Source organism: Monodon monoceros, unplaced genomic scaffold (genome assembly GCF_005190385.1).
Source record: "Monodon monoceros isolate NGI ecotype Baffin Bay Population unplaced genomic scaffold, NGI_Narwhal_1 Super_Scaffold_5, whole genome shotgun sequence".
In the NCBI taxonomy this organism is placed as follows: Eukaryota; Metazoa; Chordata; class Mammalia; order Artiodactyla; family Monodontidae; genus Monodon; species Monodon monoceros.
The window spans coordinates 62,538,809-62,558,874 of record NW_021703782.1 but is presented as its reverse complement, the minus strand read 5'-3'; the positions used below and the strand labels follow the sequence as shown (position 1 = coordinate 62,558,874).

The following is a 20,066-nucleotide window of genomic DNA, read 5'->3' as shown; positions in this document are numbered from 1 at the left end:
GACGCCCGGTTAGCAGTGCTGGGGCACGCCACGGAGTTTCTCATAAACTGCGCCTTGCCTTGAGGCTGCTCCGAGAAGGGGCGAGAGAAGAAGTGGTTGAAATGAGAGTTTTGCTTTGAGGCAGCTGCTTCAAGATTTCGGTTGTTCTGAGGAGGACGCTTTCCCCTCTCGTTTTATTTTTCCAGAAAAAAGTTTGGCTCCTACTGACATCGCTATTTTTATTCTCTGGTCCAAAGGAGCCATGAAGTGGAAAATGTGATTTTTTAAATTCTCCATTTAAATAAACAAAAAGGAATGGCCTGTGGCTGACATTTTTACATTTCTAGCACTCCAGCAAAGAACTAAGGACATAGATCCAACCCACCATCCAATTCATAATCAAAATTGCACAAACTAAATGCAAGCACATCTACTGCTCTCACTAAAGGTGCTTTAACTGCAGTTTTTTCTCCACTGAAAACTGCTGAGAAGTGTTTGGAGACATTTTTGTCGTGCCCTGAGAAATCTAGACTGTCTGGTTAAAAGATAATATGAAATTCATCCTGAAGGGTCAACTTATTATTTTACTACCCTCATTGCTCTAGGATTAGTTAGTCTTCTTTTAGCTGAGCCTGTGAAAGGCTAGTTCCACAGTCCATTTTTGTGCTGCTAGACTGTGAAGAGGTTTCAGCCACGGGGAATTAGAAGCCCGGAATAATAAGGTGGTAAGGTCTTGCAGAGGGCATATTGAGCTTTACTGGCCTTTTTATTTCCACCTATTGTGTAGCTGTGAGCAAACCACTTCTCTTACCTTACTATTTCTTCATCTTTAAAATGAGTTTAATTATTATTGTGTACTGTGTATTAATGTTGGAGGCCGAAAGGTAGTAGTAAAAAGGCAGAAAGTATATCAGGGATTTCCCTATGGGGATTTTTTTCTGCATCGGGTTTCGTGCCTGTTGCCATGCAGGAGGGGCAGTTCGTTTGGGGGCTGAGGGAAATCAAACTGAAGTTCCTGATGGATGTACCACTTGTCATAGCTGCTGCTCTTCTGTCTCTGTGAATTTCAGGTCAGGTGGTATGACTGACAGAAATATGTTAGAGCCTTGGGGTTGGGTGGAATTAATCTGAGGAGAGCAGTAGAACCTGCACTGATCCCTGCAAGGCAGTCTTGAAAGCAGCAGTGGGGTTGGTGTAGCCTGGGGTTTCAGAATAAAGGCCCTTTCTGACTTACTTAAAATGGTATGGATGATCCTATTTGCAAAGCAGAAATAGAGACACACAGAGAACAAATGTATGGATACCGAGGGGTAAGTGGGAGGGTGGGAGGAATTGGGAGATTGGGATTGACACATATACACTGTTGATACTATGTATAAAATAGATAATGAACGAGGACATACTGTATAGCACAGGGAACTCTACTTAGTGCTCTGCGGTGACCTGGATGGGAAGGAAGTCCAAAAAAGGGGGGATATATGTGTATGTATGGCTGATTCATTTTGCTGTACAGTAGAAACTAACACAACATTGTAAAGCAGCTATACTCCAATAAAAATTAATTTAAAAAACCAATAATACCTGTGTAACCATGACAAATACTAATCTATTAATCCAACGAAACAAGATAATCAAAACTGAAATAAAAACAAAGATTCTAAAAAAAAAAAGAATAAAGGCCCTGGCTGGAATCACATCTGCTTACCGATTGGCTCTCTGCACCAGACTAACTGTGTGACACTGGGCATGCTAATTAACCTCTCTAAACTTTGAGTTTTTATATGTTGAATGGAGATATTCATCGTATCAATACCTACCTTGTATGACTGTTGAGAGGATTAAGTGAAATAATATATACAAAGTGCTTAGAGTACCCGGCTCAGAATAAATGTTAAATAAATGCTAGCTGGCTTCATCCACATTACTATCAGCTTCATCATTGTCGTCATCATCTCCATTGCCACCAACGTGAAGATTCTGAGAAAGAAAGGTAGGAAGGAAAGCTGAAGCTGGAGAGCTTCCTGTGCAGGGACCAATGGGCTGGGAACAATGATGCCAGTAGCAGGTTGGAGCCCCCTTGGGGTTGAAGTTCTTGCTCATGTGTCTTCCATCTCTGTGCTGAGGTTGCCAGACACACCCAGTGGAACAGAATGCATGATGCAATCTGACCAAGAAAGGCCCCCCTCAAGTTAAATAAAATTTAAAATGTTCCCTAATCCTCAGGCAAAAATAAGGATTGGATATTCCTGTTTAGGGGGTTCTGTTTTCCCTTTGGAAGCATTTTGTGTACTGGGTAGAGAGTTATGCAGAGGAGCTTGGCAGAAATTATTGTTCAAAGGAATGGATTAATAAGGGCATACCTAGTATTAAGATAATATTAAAATGCACCATTTATTGATCATTTAGTATGTCCCAGACACTGTATTATGTGCTTAACAGATTATATTGTTAGATTTTTACAAAAATCCTATGAGACTCACCTGACGTCTCATACAGAAGAAGAAAATGAAGCTTGGAGATGTAGTTGCACAGGCCATGTAATTTGTTCAAGGCCATGCAAACATCAGAGGCAGAGCTGGGATTACAAACTGCTCCAAAGACTGTTCTTAATTGGGCATGTGCTATTTTGATCCACATTTCTTAAGAATTTCCTTTAAAAGCAAGTAAGTAATTAAAAAAAAAACCTTTCAGTAGCAGCATTGCAGATTGTTCTGATCAGTGTTTAACATGTAAACAAACTGTGATGTTTTGCAGTTTTAAAGTTGGAAAAGAAAATATTTTCCCTTGCATGCCTATGTACTATTCTTTTTTTAAAATAGATCAACTTAAAAAAGTAAGGCAATGTTGCAAATATGGCCATCAATACATTCAGCATATTTTTCACCTTTCTACCCTGAATGATAAAACTATCATTAAAAAATGTTTGTGGGGTTAAATCCATGTGCTCCCTATAAAGGAAATACTCATATCTGATATATTAAAAATTTTACTTGTAAAAAGCTGAGTTCTGCCCATACCAGCCTAAAGAAAGAGTGAGCAGACTACCTCACAGTAGGAAAAGAATGTTCCTCATTGTTCCCAAATTCTTTGGCTTCCTGCAAGCAGCATTGCCCAGTCTAGGGGCAGGACCAAAGTGAAGGAGGAACCTGGGAATGCCCACCAGTGCCCATTCCCCCATGATTGCCCTGGCTCTTTCATATTCTTATGAAACCTAAATTTCCATGTGTTGGAAATCATCATAGGATTTTTTTGTTGTTGCATTTTGAGCACCAAGTGTAATTGTATGATGTGATCGTATGATGTGTTACAGTTGAACATCTCTCTAGAACCCACAGCTTGGGGAGATACAAGAGAAAAGATCTACCACTGAATTTTTCTAAGCTGGAAGAGTAAAGTTTAATTTCTTATAAGTGTTAGATATTTGTCTTTGTTTCAGTTTAATTGTCACTAACTTCCTGTGCGCAAAGGAAAGACTACATCTGAATTAAGCAGTTCATAATTATGTTTGCATTGGGGAATTCAGGCACTGCTGCATTAAGTGTCATAATACATTCCTTGTATGAGCGCCAAGTCTTATCAACTACCTTTCTTTCTTAGTAGCATTTAGGGCTTTCGTGTGTTATAAAAATTATTATTACTATTCTGAAAATTCGTTAAACAAAATCTTAGTTTCTTTCAAACACAGGATATAGAACTAGATCAAATATTAAAGTAATGTAAGGACGTTGGGTAAAGAGGAAAAATGCACAATGTAGAAAAAATATTAATGATCCTCTGGACATTAAGGATTGAAAGGGGTAAATAATAATGACTTATGCTTGTATAATTCTTACTGTATGGCAGGTATGGGTCTATGCATATCATAACTCATTCACCCCTGTGATGTAGGAACAATTACTATCTCCATTTTACAGATGGAAAAACTGGGCACTAAGGACTTATGAAAATTGTCCAAAGTCACAAACAGCTAAGACCAGAGCTGTTATTCAAATGCAGGCAGCCTTGCTTCAGAATCCTCTCCCTAAACCACTATACACCATGCTACTGTCTCAGTTTTTTTTTTTTTTGCGGTACGCGGGCCTCTCACTGTTGTGGCCTCTCCCGTTGCGGAGCACAGGCTCCGGACGCGCAGGCTCAGCGGCCATGGCTCACGGGCCCAGCCGCTCCGCGCGGCATGTGGAATCTTCCCAGACCAGGGCACGAACCTGCGTCCCCAATGTACAAAGTGACATTGACATTGACAATGTAATGAGATCATAACATGACATTGTAAATCAAGTATACTTCAATAAAAAAAGAACAATCCCAATAATTTTCGGCATAAAGACCAGAACAAGAAGAAGGCACTGAGCTGTTCCTGAGACGTGTTTGCTAATTTTGTCTGCAAAAATGATGCAAGCATAAAATATATGTATTCATATGTCTAAATGCACGTCTGCAGTGAAACAGTGCTATTCTTCAGTAGTGATGGCAGAGCAGGATGTGGTTGCTTTCAGAAATTGCTTCATTCTGACGTGTTCTAGACCAAAAACCACGAGAAGAGGCTTCAGGCAATTGAACTCAGAAATTTGGTCTTTCACATTCAGAATCATTTTATTTTTGGATTCTTGGAAAAGCTCCACTTGAACTTCAGTCATCTAGTACAATAGAAAGAACCTTCTGTCAGGGTGAGCTTTTCAATTGGAGTTCTTTGAGCTCTGACAATTCACATGTACATATAAAGTCAGTGTTTACTTCTGCATGGCAAAGAAAATATAATTATGTCATGTGGTTACCTAGGGAGAGAGGAAGAGTTCAGGGGACCAGGTCTCACATCTCCACTCCCCACACAGAGCTAGTGATGGAATGAGATGATGTTAAAAACACCTCAACCTTCCATCCTCTGTAACAGACAGGGATGTGACTACTCAGACTTCTTGCTGGAGGAAGCTAAGAAAAAAGAGTGCTTAGTTCTTTTCAGTGGTAAACACCAGGTGCTTATTCATGTTTTGGTCAATAATCAGTGGCTAAAGCAATAGGAATGTGCTATTCCTTTTCCCAAGAATGTTCAGTCTAATTTATTACCAGTCAGCAGCTATAAAGCTTCTCTAGGCTCTAGGAAGTTACAACAGAGTTTATGCAGTTGTGGTTAAGTGTGGTCCCTGTGCTTCTAGAGTTTGCACTTTAGTAGTATAGTTTGCTATATTGACAACTTGGGGGTACGCAGAATAAAAACAGAATGATATCTCTGAAAGTATATAGGAAGGCATCTGTATGCAGGGTGCACTGAAATCAAACAAACTGGCAAAGTTGGCCTAGGGTATAAGACCATTATGTTATGTCCCACTGTGTTTAGATCAGATGCAGGATCAGAAAAGCAGAAATGGCAATGGCAGAACCAGTGTTTCATCCACTTTCTGTTCTTTCATCCATGTTCATCATTAAAAGTAGGAAAGTACAACAAGCAAAAATTTCTGTTACCCATAAGTTATAGCTCTTAATATTTGGATGTACATCTTTCCACTTTTAGAAAAGTGAGATCACATTGCACATGTTTTATGCTGTATTTTTTAAATTTAAAAATATGAACTCTCCATGTTCATCCATGTAGAGCTACATTATAATTTACATAGGCTGTATAAAATTGTGTTGATTAGATATACAGTGATTTATTGAATTAATTCTCTATGATTGGGCCTTAAGATAGTTTCTGATATTTTTATAATAATGTACAGAGCTTGATGAACAGTTTTATGTATATATCTTTATGTGTTAGTGCAAATACTCCCTTAAAATTTCTAGAAGTGGCATTGCTTGCTTAAAGGAAAGAAACATTTTTCAAGCTTTTGCTACACATGGCCAAGTTGCTTCCCAGAAAAGTTATACCTATTTACACTCCTGCCAGTGGCCCTACAAGTTCTCATTTCCTCACATTCACACCCCCGCCTGGTTTTATCATTCTTTTAAGACTATATTAGAAATCTTGACCCCTTCTCTTCAATGTCTCTTACCTCTTCCTATTCAGCTTCTCTCCCAGATCCCTGTATGACCTCTGAAGTCATTCTTTAGGGATTAAAATAGTTGTGCAATATATACACTACCAAATGTAAAATCCTTATGGGGATATTTGGGGCTCGGTAAAACTGAATGGTTGGGCTGATTCTCCCCTGTTTGATCAGGGAGATGTAGTTCCTCTATTGTACCATACCTCAAATTAGACAAACTGGGAAGAAAGGCCATGGATAGAAATGTTTTTCCCCAAATCTCTGCTTTGCCTTGTTGCTACACAGGGCAATACTCAGCACACAGCAGACATCTTCTTTGTTGGAGCTGTTTGAGTTCTCCGTAGTCAGTTCTGTGCTGTGTCCTCTAAACACTCAAGAGAACTTGGGGTCTCATCAAGAAGTTACCCCCCTGAGGCCCTGGGTTGTTAGGGTTAGGGGTGCTTTTTGTCCTCATGCAGTAATTTACACCAGAATGACCATCCCCTTTCCCTTTTGCTCATAGAAAAACGTGGGTTCAAAGTCCACTAAAAATGCACTTTAACCTGTTATTTACTGTAAACGTTGTTTCAAGGCAATGCTGGCCATCTGTTCTCTATGGGAACAGGATTGCCTCTGGTTTGCTTTACCTACTGGTATTTTACTCTTTCATTCTAAATCACTACCTGTTCTCACAGTATCCCTTTAGAAGGGGTATCCAATTTGCCTATTTTTAAAAATTAATCTTTATTGGAATATAGTTGATTTACAATGTTGTGTTAGTTTCTGCTGTACAGCAAAGTGAATCAGTTTTACGTATACATATATCCACCCTTTTCTGGATTCTTTTCCCATATAGGCCATTACAGAGTATTGGGTAGAGTTCCCTATGTTCTGCAATAGGTTATTATTAGTTATCTATTTTATATATAGTAGTGTGTATATGTCTCCAATTTGCCTACTGTATCTTGTTCTCTACCCAATAATTTCATTCAACTCACATGAATTTTTTGATTGCCTATGATTCTCTCTAGGCATTATGAGAAACAAACAAACAAAAAAACCCAAACCCCCCAAACAACAAGTTTATGCTCCCAGAATTCAGCTGGAGTGAGCAGATTCACATAAGTGAACACAAGAGATGGTGTTTGGTTGCATGGCCAGGTGAGGGTTAAGGGCAGGAATGAAATGTTGACATAACTCAGAGGGGAAGAAAGGAGTAGCAGCCCTAGAGGGTGAGGGGGTGAGGCCTCAGCCAGGCCTGAAGGACAGGGAGGTGATTGACAGATGAAACTGGTATAGTGCGAAGAATGGGTTGGAGGGGGCTCCACGAGACGGGTAAGGAGGCAGCTGCAGTCATTCCGATGTGAGGTGATGTCTGGGATTAGGCTGGCGTAATGAGCATGGAAAGCAAAGGGTCTGCGTCAACAGATACTTCAAGGGGAATCAGCTGGACTTGAGAAACAACTAAATATTTATTCATTGGCTCATTTCACGAATATTGATTGTAGTCAACTATGTGCCTGGCAGTGTGTGTTCTAAGAGGTGAGGATAGAGCAGTGAATAAGCAGACAAGGTTCTTGTCCTGAAAGAAGTCATTTTTCCAATGGGAAGACAATAAAGAAATAAACCAGGAAATGAAAAGGAAATAGCAGGTAAGATATGGTGCTATGTATTTAGAGAATGTAAAAAGGGCCATGTCAGGTGTGTGGATACTTTAAGATGGAATGGTCAAGGAAGGCATCCCTAAGGAGATGAGCTCCGGCCAGGACCAGGCAGGGGAGTTAGTTAGCAAGTGCCATACCCAGGGCAAAAGTAAGGCTGATGTGTTGGAAGAAAAGAGAGCCAGTGTGTCTGGATAGAGTGAGTGAGGGGGCTTGGGGGTGGGGAGTGGTAGAGATGAAGAGAAAAGTAGGCAGAAACGAAATCATAAAAAGTCCTTAGGGCTTCCTTGGTGGCGCAGTGGTTGAGAGTCCGCCTGCCGATGCAGGGGACGCGGGTTCGTGCCCCGGTCCGGGAAGATCCCACATGCCGCGGAGCGGCTGCGCCCGTGAGCCATGGCCGCTGAGCCTGCGCGTCCGGAGCCTGTTGCTCCGCAACGGGAGAGGCCACAACAGTGAGAGGCCCGCGTACCGCAAAAAAAAAAGTCCTTAGAAGCCGAGGAAAATGTTCAAATGTTATTCCAAGTGCAATGGGAAGGTTTTGAGAGCAGAGGCACGATGTGATTGACCTCTGTGTTTAGAAGATCACTCTGGCTCCGCTATGGAGAAGAAAAGAGCAGAAGCAAGGCCAGGTGAGAGGTAGTACAGGGTCCAGGGGAAAGGTGACGGTGGCAGGACTGGAGAGCCGAGAATAGAGGGAGAGAAGCCGTCAGCTCTGAGACATATTTTGGAAATTGGGTTGATGGATTAGATGTGGCATGGAGGACAATGAGAGAAAAAGAGGAATCAAAATGTCTCTCAGGTTAGAGTTATGTGTGGATGTTGATGCTTTTAACAGATAAAAAAGGCTGGATGAAGAATAGGCTTTCAGGCTGAATCACGAGTTTAATTGGGGACATACTAAGATGCATATTAGAAATTCAACTGGAATTACCTATTACACAGTTTTGCCTTTTTGCGGTACGCAGGCCTCTCACTGCTGTGGCCTCTCCTGTTGCGGAGCACAGGCTCCGGATGCGCAGACTCTGCGGCCATGGCTCACGGGCGCAGCCGCTCCGCGGCATGTGGGATCTTCCCGGACCGGGGCACGAACCCGTGTCCCCTGCATCGGCAGGCGGACTCTCAACCACTGCGCCACCAGGGAAGCCCTGGAATTACCTACTACGTAGTTTTATTCGGGAATCTGGGGCTCAGGGGAGAGGTCAAAGCTGGATATTTAAATTTGCACATCATTACCACATAGAGGATATTTTAAAATAATGGGGAGAAAGAAACTATTAGAGTAATCTTGGTAAGTTTTCTAACAGCCACAAAGCTATTTGTATAGTATGGTATCATTTTTATGGAAAAGTAAATATGTGTGTGTCTCCCTACAGAGATTAAATAGATTGATACATGTGATAGGGAGGTGAGCAGAGGGACATGTGCTAACATGTGATAAGTGTTGGATAATACCTGGGTGTTAGGATTATTGGTGATTTTTTGTTTCCTTGTATGTGACGTGTGTGGATGTATATTTGACAAGTTTTCTTCAAAGAGTGTTTTTGTAAGTGGGAAAACTAAAGTTTATAAAAGAGGTAACACAAAGATTTCCCTCCTGGGGAAATTGGATAAAGAGGATGCCAATGAGAAATTATGAAAATTAGGACGACCTTGAGTTGGTTTAAGGAGGATGATTTTGTACTTCTCTTGTAGAGTTTTGTTTAAGAGAATATAGTAGATTTCACATTTCCACATATTTGCTCTCCCTCCCTGTCAGAGGAATTTACTTTTCACCTTGTTGAGAGTGATGTGGTCACTTTGAGGTGGGCTTTCAGAGCTGGCCTGCCCTTTGTCATATCATTGCTTCCTATTCTATACAACCAGCAATGTTCCAGACAGAGGCTGATCTGTCAACCTGTGTCCTAGAGTAGAGACAGAGCAGAGCCACAATTGCTCTCTGGAAGTCTTTGTTTTTATAAGCCACTAAGATTTTTGGATTATTTGTTATCACAGCAAAACCAAACCTACCCTGACTAGTACAGATGAGCATAAAATATACAACATTTCTAGTGGGCAGTTTGAGATACAAGCTTGCGGCTTAAATGATAGGTCAGGATGGAAAATATTGATTAGGAAGTCATCGATAAGATGGGGCTGGGAATGAAGAATGGACACATTTTCTAAGTAGGGACGTAGCCTGGGAAGAGAAAAGGAATGGGCCTAGAGAGTCACTGCTAGTTGGTGCAAGAGAAGAGCTATACGGAGAGGAGGAAGAATTTGACTAAGATGTGGCAGACTGGGGTGGTATCAGAAAAGGGAGGTAACAGGGCAGTTAAACAGGTCAGATGCAAAATTATGAGGACAAAGAAAGAGGCATCCGATTTGACTCGATGGTGATCAGTGTGAACCTCTGAGACAGCAGTTTTAGTGGAGCTGTGGGGAAGGAAGTCAGATTTCACAGGTTATGAAGGGAGTCAATGCAGAGGAAATGGAGGAAGTTGGTAGAGACCACTCCTTTCAAAAGTTTGGATCAAGCAGAGGAGAAGTGGGGCAGCGGTAACCAGAGGCTCTAACAAGGCTTTGACTTTCACACAAATATCACACGTGATGCTAACAGAGGATTCTTTCATCTCAGAGAGAAAGCACGCAGTTGGGTTTTTTTTCCCCCATAAAATAAGTCTTACATGTGACTAAAGATATTTAAAATACCCGATACTGTCTAATATGTCATAAATTTTGCTTGGCACTAACAGTAATTAAGATAGTCAACTTAGATATTTTCTTCCTGGGAGATTTTGAAACTCAGTGGCACTGTCATATATTATCCTTAAGAACATGGTTATCCTTTCTGTTTTATTTTCTTTACATTTATCTTCATACGTTTGAAGTACAAAAATGATAGGAAAGAGTACCAATATTAGCTACATGTTAAACAAACCACATGTTGTGCGTTGAGTTGTGTCCCCTAGAAAAGATTCCTAAGTCTTTGTGAACGTCATCTTATTTTGTAAATAAGGTTTTTGCAAATGTAATCAAGTTAAGATGAGGTCACACTGGATTAGGGTGGACCCTAAATCCAATCACTGGTGTCCTTATGAGAAGAGACACAGAGCCACACAGAGAGGAGGCCATGTGAAGACAGGCAGAGAATGCAGTTATGTCACCACAAGCCAAGGAACACAAAGGTCTGCCAGCAACCACCAGAAGCTAGAAGAGGCAAGGAAAGATTCTTCCCTAGAGCCTTTAGAGGGAGCAGGTCCTGCTGACACCATGATTTTGGACCTCTGGCTTCCAGAACAGCGTGAGAATAAATTTCTGTTGTTTTAGGCCACCAGGCTCATGACAATTTGTTATGGCATCCCTAGGAAACTAATAGAGTACCTCAAAGTTTATTCACTTAAAGCAACAGCAGTTCAGTGTTTCTCATGATTCTGTGGGTTGGCAGTTTGGGTTGGGCTCAGCAGTTTGGTTCTGCTGGTCCTGCTGTGGGCATCACGTGGCTGCAATTCCCTGGTGGCTGGACTGAAGCTGGAGCATCTAAGATGGCCTTAATCACAAGTCCAGGGCCCTGGGGGGCTGGCTGTCTCTCTGCACATGGTCTCTTTTCCTGCAGAAGTCAGCGCCATATTCCTTACATGGCAGAGAGGACATTCTAAGAGGATGAAAATGGAAGCTGCAAGGCTCCTTGAGGCTTAGTCTAGAGCTCCTACAACATTACTTACACCACATTCCTTGGTCAAAGCAAGTCACAAGGCAACTCAGCTTCAAGGGATAGGGAAGTAGACTAAGTCTCTTGATGGGAGGAGCTGCAAAATATTTGTCCATTTTAATCTATTACAGCCCCCAGCAAAAAAACTGATCATATCCCATTTCAAATTACACATATTTAAGCCAAAGGTCTTGTCATTCTCTGTTCAGATCACAATACCCATTTCACTGGCAGAGAAACTGAGAACAGATTAAATCAACTCCTTCAAAGTTACCAATGAGTCATGCTTTGTGAGAGACTTTTTTGGCCCATGGAAGACAGCTATATATCCGCAAGAGCTAATCACAGTCCTGCCTGGAGGCAAGTGAATAAACAATAACTTCTTGGGTTTCTCTTAAATCCCATAATGACGTTGATGGAGCCCAGATTGCAGAGCTCTCTAGTCCAGAGATGAAGCAGCAGTTTGAGGATATTGGAGAAGGAAGGTGCTTGAAAATTGCTATGTGTCATTCAAAGGAGCAGGATTTGAGACTAAATTAAATGACTAGGAAAAGGGCCAGTGAGCTCTTTATCCTCAAGAGTTACCAAATGGGCTTAGAAATTCAGTGACTGCTCTGCTTCAGTGTATGTTCTGGGCTGGGAAGAATTAATGAGAGTAGAAGAAAAGAATGGTGCAGAGAAGCAGAGAGATCAGCCTGTTAGGAAGGTATGTGCTGTGGTCTTTCTTAGAAGGTTCTCCCTTTTATGAGTTAGGATTGCTTTTAGCTGCTGCAAGGAACAGACAATCCTACTAAACAGTGGCTTAAATAAATAAGGGGTTTACTTATTTTTCTTGAGTAGGAAGAATTCCAGTGGTTGGCAGTCTAGGCTGGTGTGATAGTCCAAAATACCACTGGAGACCCAGGCTCCTTGTGTCTTTGTGTTCCACCATCTTTAGTGTGTAGCTCTCATCCTCATGGTCAGAAGATGGCTCTTGAAATTATACGCATTGAAAGAATATTGAAGACAGAAAGAAGAGGAAAGGCCAAAGAGGCATGTCAGCTAACTTTGCTCTCTTTTCAGGAACTTTCCCAGAAACTCCCACAGTGACATTTGCTATATCCCTCATTGATCAGATCTGTTACTCTACCTATAAGAGAGGTTGGCAAATGTAGTTTTTATTAGCCAGGCACATTGCCACCTCCAACAAAACTAGGGTTGAGTTAGAAGGAAGGGGATAATGTCTATTGATGGGCAACTTAATGGTCTTTGCCATTGCTCCCAACAGTTGCTCTGGGGACAAATTAGTGACAGAACTTCCATTGTGGCAACATGGTGCTTCCATCCCGTTAATATTTATAGCAGATTCAGGCTCATCTAATTCCAGGACCCTGGCCTAATGAGGAGGGATATCCAGGCTTATAGGTCTAGTATTAAATTAGCTGTTGTAACAAATAATCCCAAGATCTCAGTGGATTAACCCAACAAAATCTTATTTCATATTCATGTTACAGTCTGATGCGGGTCAGGTGGCTCTCCTCCAAGCAGTGTCTCAGGAACCCAGGCTGCTTCCACCTTATGGCTCTGCCATCAGAAAAACTTTCAGGTTTTTCTGATAACATTCAGCTGTTGGCCAGGAGGAAAAGAGAGTGAAAGATTGTGCCTCCAGTTCTTAAATACCTCAACTCAAAAGTGGTACACATCACTTCCACTCACATCCCATTGATAAGGACTACTTACAAATCCATTGATGTGCAAGGAAGGCTGGGGAAGAGAGTTCTTGTCCAGCAGCTACTTTCCAGCAACAAATCTTCACTGCAAAAGGGGAGCATGAATCTTTGGGGGTCAACTAGCCATCTCTGCTACAGGGTCCCAATCACAAAGGAGGAGCCATTAACAAAATATCAATAAATGTATGTGTAGGCCTGGTTTGCTGTGTGTTTGGTGGATAGATAAAAGCCATTTAAGCAAATGCTGAAAGCACCTGAGATTCTAGGAGGAGATAATAAGAATACAAGGCATAATTATCATTTTAAGGCAGGTGACTGATAGTTAAAAAAAATATTTTAAATCTAATTGCAGTCAAGAACACCAGAAGTGCTATGTACAGCTGTACACTTATTGGAAACTCTGCAGATTGACAAGGAGCCAAGTTGCTCAGCCATTTTTTTTTTCCTGAGAACAATCAGTTTTAACACACTTTAGGAAAAACCACAAGATGAAGATATTTTTAAAGCTTTTGAGTGATTAACTTAGAATTAATATTTCACTTGACAGGAAATAAGATGTTTCGGAGGTCAGAGAAAGAAGCATCCTAAAACTTTGCAGTCCCACTGAGGAGTAACAAGGTCATAGTCCAATCTCTTCTCTGTGACAGAAGAGCTTTGATGAAAAGCTGAGTCACTTTACTTTTCGTGACTGGTTCCCTTTGGGTCGGTTGAATTCTCTTGTTTTTTTTGCCTTTTAATCGTTTTAATAATCTGTGAAATCAGTCTTCCTTATTCATGTTAACAGTTGTAGTGATAATAATAATAAACAACAACCCACAGAGCTCTCACCGCAGAGAGAAAACGGGTTAAACCTTTGAGTCAGGATAGGAGGAGGCAAACAAGTCAGATTCCTGTCCCAACCCCACTGATTCCCAACAGGAGCATTTTTCAGAAGTTCTTTAACTTCCCCGAATCTTAGTTTTCTCATCTGTAAGACAGAAATATTAATAATACCAACATCAACAGGGTCAAATGAAATAGTATCTGTGAAAATGCCACATAAATCAGAGAGCACTGCGTGCATTTTAATAAAACATCTGTAAAATGGGAATAGGTGTCATGTTTCTGTGATCAGTCGATGAGGTGACATATGTCATACGCCTGGCACAGGGTCTCACACTTGGTCACACAGGGCCTCAGAAAAGCAAAATAAAACACATATGGACGAAGTAAAATACACTGGAAACGAGAGATGGAGAAATGTTAAAAACAGCCACAACAACATAAAGTAAGGGTTCAACTCATTTACATGTACTTTTTCCCCAAAAAGTAACTCTTTATAGAAAATCTTGGAAGTTGTATAAGACTATAGAGGGAATTTGGTAGAGTCACTTAGGTAAAGCATGTCATGTGATCACCAGGAATGTTTATATGAGAGATGGGAAAGAAATAAAATGTTGAAAAATCAGAACCATTGAGGAGAAGTGATTCATCCTGAAGAGTAGCAACGGCAGTTAGAGACTGGAGACCTACAGACATGCTTCCTATCCTTTCCTAAAATGAAAAATGGCTTCTTATTACAAAAGCTATATTTGTGAATTATGGAAAAAGCAGAAGTGCACATAGCAAACTATTCTTTTTTTTTTTAAATTAATTTATTTTTTGGCTGCATTGGGTCTTCGTTGCTGCGCGCGGGCTTTTTCTAGCTGCGGTGAGCAGGGGGCTACTGTTCGCTGCGGTGCGTGGACTTCTCATTGCAGTGGCTTCTCTTGTTGCGGAGCACGGGCTCTAGGTGCACGGGCTCAGTATTTGTGGCTCTCAGGCTGTAGAGGGCAGGCTCAGTAGTTGTGGCTCGTGGGCTCAGTAGTTGTGGCTCGCGGGCTCTAGAGCGCAGGCTCAGCAGTTGTAGCGCACGGGCTTAGTTGCTCCATGGCATGTGGGATATTCCCGGACCAGGGCTTGAACCCGTGTCCCCTGCATTGGCAGGCGGATTCTTAACCACTGCGCCACCAGGGAAGTCCCACAAACAATTCTTAAATGAAAATTATTTCTAGTTTTTTAATCTAAAGTTAATCACTTTTAATAGCTTGATATATATAGTTTTCAGATACACACAAATACATGCATCTTTTTTACGGAGTTGGAAGCATGCTTATATATTGCTTTTTTATTTAAAAATATATAATGAACAACTTTTCATGTCACTAAATATTTTTGCATTACACTTCTAAATGAATGCATAATATTCCATTGTGAGGCTAGTTCATAATTTATTTAACTAATTCTCTTTTGATCTACATTTATTTCCAGTTATTCACCACTAGAAACAGCACTTCAATAAATAAATTTATGCATTCAAATTTACTTACAACTGTAATTATTCCTCAGGATAAATGCTAGCAATCAAATCACAGACTCACAGGTATCCGTTTATATATATATATATATATATAGAGAGAGAGAGAGAGAGAGAGAGAGAGAGAGAGAGAAATATTTCCCATTATATTGTTGTCCTTCTGGAAGGTTTTGTGTGACATCTGTCTTTAAAATGAAGTTTAAAAATATTTGAAAAACATAGCATCCCTGAACTTTGCCTTAATTCGTGGGGAAAGTTATTGAAAGATGGTTTGTTTTCAAATAAGTATAACTGGTAAGGTCAGTCTTTTATAGATGACATTAAAAAAAATCAACCTCGAAAGATTGAACTGAAGCCATTATTATGGTTGAGTCAGTGAACCTGCAGGTAAATCTGATTTGGACAAATACTATTAATTCATTAGGTTTCCCTGTGGCCTCAGTTTTTAAAAATAAATGCTTTTCTGGATAATCTTAGTCCTATTTGAGGCTCTCCTCATAATAAATACCAACATTTCCAGCTATAACCAGGAATCTATAAACTATCCCTTTTAAGTCAGTTAAATGTATATTTTCTCAAAGAGAGTAAAGTTATATAGAAGTGTAAGTTCACCTAGAAAAACTATTAATTTATTACTTACAAATTCTTATTGCCAGAGTTATGTACTATTTACATTTATCTATTTAATTTTCTATTGTGTCCCCTTATTAAGTCATTAATAACTAATTCATCCATTCATCCATCCATTCATATGAAAAATATTTCTTGAGCACTTACTATGTGCCAGACTCTATTTTAGACTTTGGGGCTGTTGAAAGACCCTACCCTCATAGAAGTTAGGTTCTAATGGTGGAAACATAATAAATGCTCAGATCAATACATAATATAACGTCAGGTGGTGTTAATTGCTGTTAAGAAGAATAACACAAGGTGAGGGTTTAAGAAGACACTAAGTCATTTTGAAACGAACCTGAATATTTGAGTCACACCAGCCTCCAAATGCCCATTTTACCACTTCCTAACTAGTGTGAGCAAGCTACTTAACTTCTCTGGGCCTCAACTTCTTTATCTGTTACAAATAAAGATAATGTACTATCCTATAGGGTTGTTATGAGAATTAAATGAGACTCTGCAGAAATTACCATAGAGTTGTTTGATAAATGTTAATTTCTCTTTCCTCTTCTCCTTTGGAAAAGGAAAGTGATTTGGTATAAATAGTTGAATTCTCACTTGCGATTAAGAAATAAGCAAATTATTTATTCCATATTAAAGGAATTGTTTTGTTTTCTGAGCAAAGTTAAATAGCAACTGCTCCTCTGCAGTTTAAAAAAATTTTTTTAACATTTAAAAAAAATTGTTTTGTTTTGTTTTCTGAGCAAACTTAAATAGCAGCTGCTCCTCTGCAGAGAAAGGCAGCCTGAGCCTTCATATCAAGTAGTCCTGATGATTCAGGTTTTCTTTTGCCTGAACACAGCTGTCCTGGGCTGCTACACACACCCCGCACGGCCTTAGAAGAATTCATACATTTCAACTTTCTGGGTCTCAGTTTCTTCAAGATGGAGTTATAATAGATGATTTCTAAAATCCCTTTCAGAGCTAACATGACTTTGTTTATAAATGCTTCCCCCACTAGATCCACTCAAAAAGATGAATGCCAGGTCCCAGACTGTCCTTGAGAAGAAATTTGGGACCCAAGCCAATAACAAATGACAGCAACTTAACTATGACTTTTGCAAAATTCTGTTTTACTGAGAAGTAGACAGATCAACTGTATAATTTGTCTTCACTGACAGAGGAAGACTGTCAATGAGAAACTGAGAAATCAGTGGTATATTTCTTGTCACATCAGAAGGAAAGAGATAGACACAATATGATCAATGACTATTATTTTTAAAAATGAATTCTTGCATTTTTTGAGCACTTCTACCATGTCCTTCACATGTGTTACCTTGTATAATTCTCATAACAGCCTAAAAGGTTCAGGGTGTTCTTATTATCCCAAGGATGTAGATTTGGAAACTGAGGCTGTGAGGTTATACAGTTTTCCCAAGGATATAAATAGTAAAGCTGTGGTGGAAACACAGGTCTAGCTGAGACCAAACCCATGTTCTTCACTGCTTGCTTCTTGTTACTGCCAAGCATTGCTGCCAGCAAGCCAACTTTCTTGCTGAAATAAGTTTTCATCGTGACCTTGCCATGGAATTTGTCAAGATTGTTTTTTCCATATGCCATAATGTGTTTCGTTTCGCCTCAGACGAGTCAGAGGATTAACTTCCAAGAGAGATGGACTGTGTCCACTCCAAACACAACTAGAGGTAGCCTTACAGCATCTGAAAATCCTGTGCTGGTGTCTCTTCATCACAACTTGAATACGATTTTATGGACCTTTTTCTATCTTTCCATTAGAGTGGACCAAAACAGACTTGATTTTTTTTCTCTGAAATTAGCTATGAACAAAGGTGCATTTTCAAACTGAAGAGTCTTTTTTGTTTTTTCCTTCTCCATGTTATCAAAACTAGAAACAGGGCTTCCCTGGTGGCGCAGTGGTTGAGAGTCCACCTGCCGATGCAGGGGACACGGGTTCATACCCCGGTCCGGGAAGATCCCACGTGCCGTGGAGCGGCTGGGCCCGTGAGCCATGGCCGCTGAGCCTGCGCGTCCAGAGCCTGTGCTCCGCAACGGGAGACGCCACAACAGTGAGAGGCCCGCGTACCGCAAAAAAAAAAACAACTAGAAACAATCCACTAAAAGCACTGCCCAGACTCAGGGGCTTAATTAGCTCAGTGGTATAATGGATGAAACTTGACGTTTAGATGGAGGAGAGAATGTTTGGGGTGTTGGGAGGTGTGGGGAGACCTCTTTATGTTTCGGTGTAACAAACACAGCTCCATTCACATCTGGCCCCTTCAAACCAGTGCCCATTCCCATCCCCGAGTGCTGCTGACGTATGAACTGCACCACACCCACAGATGGAGAGTCAACTGCTGTGTTCATTCTCTGGGAAAATGTCATAGTGTGGAGAAAGAGATACCACCCTGGGGATCAGACTTGGGTTCTAGTCTCTACTACCAGTGAAATTCAAATTTCAGATACAAAGAAGAAAGATATGATTGATCCCCTGACAATTCAATATTTACTAGTTGATGTGTGCTTTGTTTAATGTCAAGATTCTCAGGGTGCCCTAGTTTGAACAACAGCTGTGTTCCCAACTGCAGAGCTGTTTTTCTTTCTTCCCCACCCTTCCCCGGAGGCCTCAAGTGGCTCCAGATGAAATGGGGTGTGTGGAGGGAGCAGGGGAGGGGGATGGAGTTATTTCATTTATCTCATTGCCCAAATCTAGACGACTCTGACAGCAAAAGTATTTTCCATCTTACCCTCTGGAAGAGTATGTCAGTGAAAGGGACTGCTTGGTCCACAGCCCTCCTTTCTCTCCACAACTCCATCATCCATCCTCAAAGATGATCTGTGGTACCTACTACTCCAAAATCTTAACTTGGTCTTTAATGTTAGCTTTCAAAGTTTTTTCATCACCGTCCACAGATAGAAATACACGGGGGCTTCCCTGGTGGCCCAGTGGTTGAGAGTCCGCCTGCCGACGCAGGGGACACGGGTTCGTGCCCTGGTCCGGGAAGATCCCACATGCCGTGGAGCGGCTGGGCCCGTGAGCCATGGCCGCTGAGCCTGCGCGTCCGGAGCCTGTGCTCCGCAACAGGAGAGGCCACAACACTGAGAGGCCCGCGTACCACCAAAAGAAAAAAAAAAAAGAAATACACGGTACATCACAATCTCCCCCTTTCATACACACAGAACACTCTCTTCTTTCTAGCATTTGTAATCCTAAATTTGTACGATTGTTTATTTCGTGCCCCTGCCGCCCCACCTGCCCCTAGTAGACTGGAGGCTTCAGAAGGGTAGGTTTTGCTAACTTTCCAACGTTTAGAGCTTAGCATAACTCCTAGCATGTAGTAGATGTTTAATAAATATTTATTAAAGAATTAATAAACTAATTTATGTGGCCAGCCGTTCCCAGGTCTTCAGGGTTCCTCCACAGAATTCCATCACTCCTCTCAAGTCTAATGTTAGCTACTAGCTGTGGAGGTTTGAAGTTCAAAATTATTGGAGGTGCTTCCCCACCATAGCCCCTGAAGGCCCTACTCGTGTTTTCTTCCCAGTCCATCTATGGTCACTTATGACAGGTGGGCCAGTGAATTTTGAAGATGGCTGGCTGCTGCCTCACTGAGTTCTTGGGGGCAGGTGCATCCCTCCAAGGGAGCTGATGGAAGGGCTGTCCAGGGGCAGGGCAGACCTCTGGATCCAAGTCATAAGACACCTGGGTTTTCTGACTGCTGACCATTTGTTTTGCCCACATCAGATTATCATTCTAGGTCACCCACCTTCTAAGGCTGCTTTGCTGATGGCTGACTTCAGGTCCTAGGCCCCTAAGGCCTCACTCAGCCTGCTGTGTACAGCGTAGTAGGCCATCTTCAGCTAACAGCATGGGTAATTTAGCCTTCTAGGGTACTTGCTTTTTTAAAAAAGGCGGCTCTCAAAGTATTTATAATACATCTCTAATGATGAAATCATTAGGCATCTTGAAAAACAGTGAAGAAACTGAAGGGTTCTCTCCATAGGACCCCAGTGAGGCTGACCCTACCCTACTCCCTACCATAGGTTGGCTCCATTTGCTGTACTGCTGTGACTAAAGAAAGAAACTGATATCTTGAAGCATCT

The 20,066-nt window shown here is 41.2% G+C and overlaps 1 protein-coding gene across 2 annotated transcripts in view; it reads left to right on the top strand.

Annotated features, from left to right (window-relative positions):
* Positions 1–20,066, top strand: part of DOCK8 (dedicator of cytokinesis 8) — a 227,034-nt gene that overhangs the window by 3,524 nt on the left and 203,444 nt on the right. The window lies entirely within an intron of this gene.